The sequence below is a fragment of the Dioscorea cayenensis genome, chromosome 8 (genome assembly GCF_009730915.1).
Source record: "Dioscorea cayenensis subsp. rotundata cultivar TDr96_F1 chromosome 8, TDr96_F1_v2_PseudoChromosome.rev07_lg8_w22 25.fasta, whole genome shotgun sequence".
NCBI classification, from domain to species: Eukaryota; Viridiplantae; Streptophyta; class Magnoliopsida; order Dioscoreales; family Dioscoreaceae; genus Dioscorea; species Dioscorea cayenensis.
The window spans coordinates 20,044,615-20,053,487 of NC_052478.1; the positions used below are offsets into that span (position 1 = coordinate 20,044,615).

The window sequence follows — 8,873 nt, forward strand, 5'->3', positions numbered from 1 at the left end:
CACGTAATGATTAGTCAAGCCTCAGGTTTCAAGACTTTAAAAGCATGCAAGAATATAATTCCGAGCTATTTAAAAATTGTTTCAGTACTACGTCTCTGTGGAGAAACAGTAATGGAAGGTATGATGCTCGAGAAAACATTTACAATATTTCACGCACTAAATGTTATATTACAACAACAATATAGAGAAAAGAATTTTACAAAATTCCCTGAATTAATTTCTTGTCTTCTTGTGGCGGAGCAAAACAATGAATTGTTGATGCAGAATCATCAATCTCGACCATCTGGATCAGCACCACTGCCAGAAATTAATTTTGGGCAAAAAAGATGGCGTGGTCACAGTACTGGTTTTAAAAACCAAGGTGGACGAGGATATTATGGTGGTCGAGGACTACGCGGTCGTGGTGGGGGCCGAAATAATATCGGACCACGCGATAGCAAAATTGATGTACATCAACAAAAGCAACAAAGCCACAAGATGGGGTCAGAAACAAAAAGGGATACCTACTGTCGTTGTGGCCTGGAAGGTCATTGGTCCAGAATTTGCAGGACCCCTAAACATTTTGTCAATCTTTACCAAGAATCACTTAAAAATAAGAAAGGTAAAGATATTGAGACAAATTTTGCTGACAACCCTATAGTTGATCCAATAGAGAATAATTATATAAATAATTTAAATGTAACTGAAAATACATATTTAGATATGTCAAATTTCCATATAGTCTAATTTGTAATATGTCTTTATGTTTTATTAAATTATGTTTTTCTTATGTTTTGTTAGAATATGGATGATGATGAATGCATTATTGATTGCAGGACAACGCATACTATTTTGACAAGAAAAGTATATTTTATATCCTTATCAATGAGAAAGGCATGTATAGCCACAATAGCAGGGTCATCAGACCTGGTTGAAGGTCCTGGAGAAACAGCATTGATGTTGCCAAATGGGACATCCTTGCAGATGAAAAATGCTCTCTATTCCCCTAAGTCTAGGAGGAACCTTTTAAGCTTTAAAAATATACGTCTCAATGGATATCATTTAGAGACGGTTGATAAGGAAGGAAAAGAATATCTTTATATTACACAAGTTATTTCATGCCAAAAACGTGTATTTGAAAGCTTTCCCTGTATATCCTCAGGATTATATTTTACACGTATTAAAGTGATGGAATCACATACGGTATTAACCCGGAAGGTTAATGACCCAGAGATATTTAAAATATGGCATAAAAGACTAGGACATCCTGGTGCTATTATGTTGCGCCGGATTATTATTAGTTCTCATGGACACCCACTGAAGGATTATAAAATCCTAACACATAATGAATATGCATGTTCAACATGCTCAATGGAAAAGCTAATAACCAAACCTTCTATGACTAAGGTGACTGGTGAATCTCCTAAATTTTTAGAAAGAATACAAAGAGACATATGTGGACCAATACATCCATCATGTGGACCATTTAGGTATTTTATGGTTTTAATCGATGCATCGACTAGATGGTTCCATGTTTCACTTCTGTCTACAAGAAATGTAATATTTGTAAGGTTATTGGCACACATTATTAGGCCTAAAGTACAATTTCCAGATTATCCCATAAAGACAATTCGTCTTGATAATGGTGGTGAATTTTCATCAAAATCATTTTATGATTATTGTATGGCAGTTGGAATACATATTGAGCATCCAGTAGCTCATGTACATACCCAAAATGGGTTGGCAGAGTTATTAATTAAAAGACTCTAGATTATTGCCCGTCCAATGTTATTAAGGATGAAAATGGCTACAAATGCGTGGGGTCATGCTATTTTACATGCTGCAGCTTTAATACGGATCCGACCCACTGCATGTAATTCATATTCACCACATCAACTTGTTATGGGTAAAGAGCCTGATATTTCATATATAAAAATATTTGGTTGTGCAGTATATGTTCCAATACCACCACCAAATCGTGCAAAAATGGGTCCACAGCGCAGACTTGGTATATATGTTGGTTATGATTCCCCTTCAATTATACGATATTTAGAACCATTAACAGGGGATGTATTTACTGCAAGATTTGCAGATTGTCGTTTTGATGAATCTGTCTTCCCTATATTAGGGGGAGAAATGATTACTCAAAATGAGCCAAAAGAAATTGATTGGAGTGTATCACGATTACATACATATGATCCTCGCACCAATGAATGTGAACTTGAAGTTCAAAGGATCATTAAATTGCAAAATATTGCAAATGAAATACCTGATGCATTCACTGATACTAAAATGGTAACCAAATCATATATACCAGCTACCAATGCTCCTGCAAGAATTGAGATTCCTAAGAATCCATTGAAAGAAAATCAAGTAGAAAATAAATCACGACAAAAACGTGGAAGACCAATTGGCGCCAAAGATTCAGCTCCTAGAAAAAGGAAGCAGAAAAATAAAACCCTCAGAACAAGTTAGTGAGGAATCAAGGGAGAATGATATTTTTGAAAATGTTGAAAATTCAATTTGTTATGTAGATGATGGTCAAAGATTGAATCGGCATGAGACCGAAATAAATGATATATTCATCTACAATGTGGCTTTAGATATAGAAATAAATATTGATAATGATCTAGAGCCACGATCTATTGAAGAATGTCGACAAAGAAATGATTGGCCAAAATGGAAAGAAGCTATCCAGGCTGAGCTAAATTCTCTATCAAAACGTGAGGTGTTTGGGCCGATAGTGCCAACACTAGAAGAGATCAAACCAATCGGTTACAAATGGGTGTTTGCGAGAAAAAGAAATGAAAATAATCAAATTATGAGATACAAAGCAAGACTGGTTGCTCAAGGTTTTTCTCAAATGCCTGGTATTGATTATGAAGAGACATATTCTCCTGTAATAGATGGAATTACTTTCCGATTTTTAATTGCCATGGCAGCAAGTAATAAATTAGATATACAGTTAATGAATGTTGTCACAGCATATCTGTATGGATTACTTGAAAATGACATATATATGAAAATCCCTGAAGGATATAAAATCAACCACATTTATATTCTATTAAATTGCAGAGATCTCTTTATGAATTAAAACAATTTGGACGGATGTGGTATAACCGTCTCAGTGAATATCTTCTAAAAGAAGGGTACCAAAATGATAGTATATGTCCATGTGTGTTTATTAAAAGTTATACTAACGGTTTTGTTGTGATAGCAGTATATGTGGATGATTTAAATCTTGTAGGCACTCCTTCTGAAATTGCAATTGCAGCATCATATCTGAGAAAAGAATTTGAAATGAAAGATTTGGGAAAAACCAAATTCTGTCTAGGTATACAAATCGATCACTTATCCTCAGGAATATTTGTGCATCAATCAACCTATACAGAAAAGGTACTAAAGAGATTCAATTTGGAGAAGGCTTATCCACTGAGTACGCCAATGGTTGTCCGGACTCTTGATGTTCAGAAAGATCCATTTCGCCCACCTGAAGAAGGAAAGATCATTCTTGGTCCAGAAACTCCATATTTAAGTGCAATCGGTGCATTAATGTACCTTGCAAATAATACCATACCAGATATAGCTTTTGTAGTAAATCTTCTAGCAAGATACAGTTCTACACTGACACGAAGACACTGGAAAGGAGTAAAAGATGTGCTACATTATTTACGAGGAACTATAGATCTGGGTTTATTCTATCCACAAGATTCTTCATCCAACCTCACAGGCTTTGCTGATGCTGGGTATCTGTTTGATCCTCACAAAGGGCGATCTCAGACTGGATACATGTTTTCTTACAATGGTACAGCTATCTCATGGCGTTCCACAAAACAAACTCTTACAGCTACTTCATCAAATCATGCTAAAATTCTAGCTCTCCATGAAGCAAGTCGTGAATGCCAATGGTTACGATCTATGATTGGGCATATATAGTCATCATGCAAATTACCATCAGTAACAACAAATGCTACAGTAATTTATGAAGACAACAGTGCTTGTATTTCTCAAATACAAGGAGGTTATATTAAAGGTGACAGAACGAAGCATATATCACCAAAATTTTTCTACACTCATGATCTCCAGAAAGAAGGCTTTATAGAAGTTCAAAAGATTCAATCCAGTGAGAATCAAGCTGATCTATTCACAAAATCACTTCCTAAGTGCATTCACCAAAGACTTAAACACAAAATCGGGATGAGAAGACTTAAGGATGTAAGTACTTCTGATATAAGTTAAAAGTTATTTATTTGAGGGGGAGACTATACTCTTTTTCCCTTCGCCAAGGTTTTTGTCCCAATGGATTTTTCTGAGGCAAGGTTTTTAATGAGACAGTAACCCTCAAATGTATGAAGGATAGTGTACTCTTTTTCCTTAGCTAGGTTTTTATCCCACTGGGTTTTTCCTAGCATGGTTTTAATAAGGCATATCCTTTAGTCGTAGGCATCCAAGGGGGAGTGCTATAAATAAATATTATAATGGATGTTATTGTAGCAATGTGGTATTACTGTAGCAACCATCTAGAAAATACTGAAGCAGTCATCCATATGGTACTGTAGCAGTCACCGGTACTGTTACTATTCCACCAATCAGGTATTTTGGACCGTTGGATCAAATCGATCCTACCCGTTCATTCAACTCTTGTAATCCTATAAATACCCCCTCATTTGTATAATTTGTAATATAGAGAAGAGAAAGAAAAGAGAGAGAAATAAAAAGAAGAAGAAGAAGAAGAAGAAGAAGAAGAAGAAGAAGAAGAAGAAGAAGAAGAAGAAGAAGAAGAGGTCAATTTTACAGTGTTTTTGGGTTTTTGGTAAATATTCTGGCTCTCTATTCTTATTACTCTCTTTATATTTATAGAATATTCTTAACAATATACTCAATATGAATAATAGTTTTCATATAATTTTTTTCATGTGTTAATAGAAAAACTAAAACCACTAGAGGTAGTAAGAGATAATACAAAGATTTTCTAATCAAGGAACCTCCACTACCCAATGAGTTAGATCTGTTGTGCGATACAGTTGAAGTCAAGAAGGAGAAGGCTAATGGTTGAAGGATATAATTAATTATATAAGTTGAAAGACCAAGGTTGTCATCATGAAAATGGGTGCCTAAAGAAATAATTGAGGAGAAGAAATAACATAAGGAGGAAGAATGGAATAAAAATATTGCAAGTGCTAAAGGCAGAGAGAGATCAGATGTAGGCCAAGTTTGCTACCTATGATGTGAAGTTCCAACAAATAATATAAACATTCAACATTCCCACCTTCAATATTGTTAGTTCTGTCGGTGTGGTTTGTGGGTTTAGAGAACACTCAAACACTCAAAGAAATCTCACACAAACCAAACAAAAAAAGACACATAAAATTAGTAACCCAGTTCAGCGTCCACTCCCCTACATCTGAGGGGACCAAACCCGGAGATAAACAATCTACTAAAAGAGATGATAAAACATGAGTACAAACATTTTGTCACTCACCCTCAAATAAAGATTGTTTATATATAAATAATATAACATATGTCTTAATAGAACCCAAATCCCAATTTAATTAAAATTTAAATATATCTTAATCATGGATATATTTAGAATTAAAATTTAAATGACCTAATCTTAATTGATTTTGGATTTTCCCTTTAAAATAAATTATTTGGTTGTCTTGGACTAGAATACAAATCCCGAGGCAAATAAAAAATTGCAAATAAAAAATTACAAATAAAAAAATAAATTACAAATTACAAAATTGCCCCTGAGAATTTTTCTCGAGGCATAAATGCAAATTACAAGATTGCTCTTGAGAACACCTATCTCAATGCAATTTTAGATCTCGGGATAGCCAAAATACACATCCCGAGGTGATCCTAAATCTCATATAACCTGAGAAAGTACAAACCATGGGGCACCTAAACACATATCATGAGGCAAATTGAATTTTTATTAATTTAATTAAATTTAGAAATTTTAATTAAAATTTTAAATTTGATTTTATCCTCAACTTGACTTGGTTCATTATGGGTTATGATTTTACGGAGGGTTTTGATGGAAAAGATAAGATCAAATGAATCTTTGAAAAGAGAGGAACTAGCAAGGAAAACAAAGAGAGAAAGAAAAAAAAAGAGAGAAGACGGGAGAAGAAAAGCAGAAGAAAAAGAGAAGGTCTTTTCTCCTCTTATATATATATATATATATTTACATAAATATTTATATATATATATATAAATGCCTCTATTGCCGGCTGTTGCTTGTCATCGCCTGTTGTCGCCTGTTGTCGCCGGCGTCACTGCTTCCGTTGTCACCATCACCGCTTTGACTATCGTTGCCATTGTCGTTACTAGTTATTAAAAAAAAAGAGAAAAAAAATACAAAGTTATTGAAGCCGCTACCGCCATCTGTTGTCGCTGACGTTGCCATCATCGACATGATCACTACTGTTGACACCATCATTGCTCCCAACTTGATGCTGCTATTGATGAGGAGCCCACAAAGACAAAGAAGTCAAAGAAGCTAGAAGAGGATGTGAAGATGAAGGAGCCAGAGAAGCTAGAAGAGGCTGTGAAGACGAAGGAGCCAAAGAAGCTAAAAGAGGCTATGAAGACGAAGGAGCCAAAGCATGAAGAAGTTGTGAAAACGAAGGAGCCATGGCAGCGATTGCAGCATCGGCAGCATCGACGAACAAGTTTCCAACGCCGATGACACAGCTGTACCGGGCGATATTAAAGGGGGTGGAGTTGAGGAGGGTGATGATGGCGGTGGCGAGGTCGGGGGCGTACGAGCTCAGCGCTGGTGATGTCGTATTCAAGGATGAGTTGATGGTGGTTGTGAATAAGCCCTCGAGGATCTACTGCAAAACCCTTCTTAAAGCTCTCTCCGATATGGCTCCTCCGTCCCTCGAAAATGGAACAAATGAAGACAATGCACTATATCTTGCCAATAGGCTAGACGGAGACACAAGTGGTTTAATGGTGATAACTAAATCAAACAAAGTAGCAGCAAAGTTAGTGAAAGCATTCACTAATCACAAAGTGAAGAAATCATACATTGCTCTCTGTATTGGCCATGCACCCAACTTGAAGAAGCTCACCATAAGCTCTGGCCATGGCCAGTCCAATTTCGACATGTGGCGCCTATATTCCATGTCAGATGTTGGTAAAACTCTTCTAGGTGGTTCGATGGTGAAGGACATGATGACCTACTTTGAAGTTTATCGATCAATGGACAGAAGAACAACTTGTGTGATGATTTGAATATAACTGTCGAAAGTAAGGCAGATGAAAGTGGTTTTGGCAAAGATGAGATACTAATAAGAGCTTGGTCGTAGAGCGGTAGAACTCATCAGATTCGGCTTCATTGTCAGTATCTTGGAATTTCGATCAGAGGTGATGTTAAATATGGACGTGTGATTGAGTGGAAGGGCGTCGAGTTTGATTTCCATGCACTTCATGCTGAAAAGTTTGTCTTTTGATAATCCTATTTCTAGTTCGGCTCTTTGTTTTCATTTATCTCTTCCTTTGTGGGTGAAGGAGATGATAACGATGGATTGATAATTTGTATCGATCATGATCATTGATAATTACTGCAAATGTGATGAAATGTTGAGAACTATCTGAATTTTTTTTTTATATATAGTATCTGATTACATAGAATTTGGCTTGTTGATTGTGAAACAAAATTACTATCAATGTGAATTTCGGCATGAAATGTTTGAAACATGATATTGATGAAATAGAGCATAAACATTGATTCAGTATGAATTTCACAATGAAGCCATTGAGAATACGAAAAGAGAACATCAAAGGACACAAAGCAAGGGCTAGTTTTATTGAGGATCTATCAAATTAGGAGCACTGGCGAAAAACAATGAGCCGGTGGATAAACAGAACTAGAGTAATCAATCTCTCCACCGATGGCCACAACTTGGATTACAACAGACAAAGAACAGAGTCATACCTTCTTTACCCCTCACCGTAGCCTAAAAAAAATAGCTGTGTTTAGATATGAAAAACAAGGATTAAATCTCTTAGTCTCAATTAAAAGACGAACATTCCAATGAAATATTATGTTGGAATAAAGATCTTATTTTGCTATAAAAAAAGGATTCTAAATTAGCAAAAAGATGACATAAAAAACCTTGATTGTTAAAAAAAAAAAATTTTAAATTTAAAAAAAAATTACCATGCACGTGGAATTTCCAAAATGAGAAGCATGCTTATTTACGTGCATTAAAAAAACCAATGGGAATGCAACCCAACATTACATCATGCCATGCATGCATGATTTTTGAATTGTTTTATATTTCCTTTGAAAAACCATACATGATTTAGCTTCGTCAGGACATCTCATGAGTTTAAGAAAGAGGCTTAATTGATTATAAAAAGGGTTAGCAACGGTGGTAAGTTTGGCTTCATTGTCCTTGAGTCAACTTTTTTTTTAAAAAAAAAATATATATATATATATATATCATTAATAATGTTTCCAAACCTTGGTAAGGATCCCAACGATTAGTTTGAAATGGTTAATGAAAAGAATGCTGGTGATGCTGATTAAATAAGGAAAAGATGGTGACTACAGTGATACGAACCATGAAGAGGACTATGGGATGTGCAGCAATGAAGAAAAAGGTTCGGACAAATATATCAAATACTGATGACATGCTGTTATCCTCTTTGGTATTAAGGCGTAGCCTCATGGCAACATCTGACACTCATTCCAAAGCAACGACAAATTTACTCGGCTCAAAGCAATAACAAGAATGTTCAATTCAAGGACACGGCAAATTTTAGAAAATATATGAAAGATGGAAATGAGATATATATATATATCTTAAGGCGGTAATGAGAAAGACATTTCAAAATGATAATGAGGCATGCAATGCGGTGATAAAGCACAGGCAGTG

General features: G+C 35.4%; 1 pseudogene; it reads left to right on the top strand.

The window, feature by feature from the left end:
* The first annotated feature begins 6,618 nt into the window (after positions 1 to 6,618).
* On the top strand, positions 6,619 to 7,521 carry LOC120267359 (annotated as a pseudogene).
* Positions 7,522 to 8,873: the final 1,352 nt, after the last annotated feature.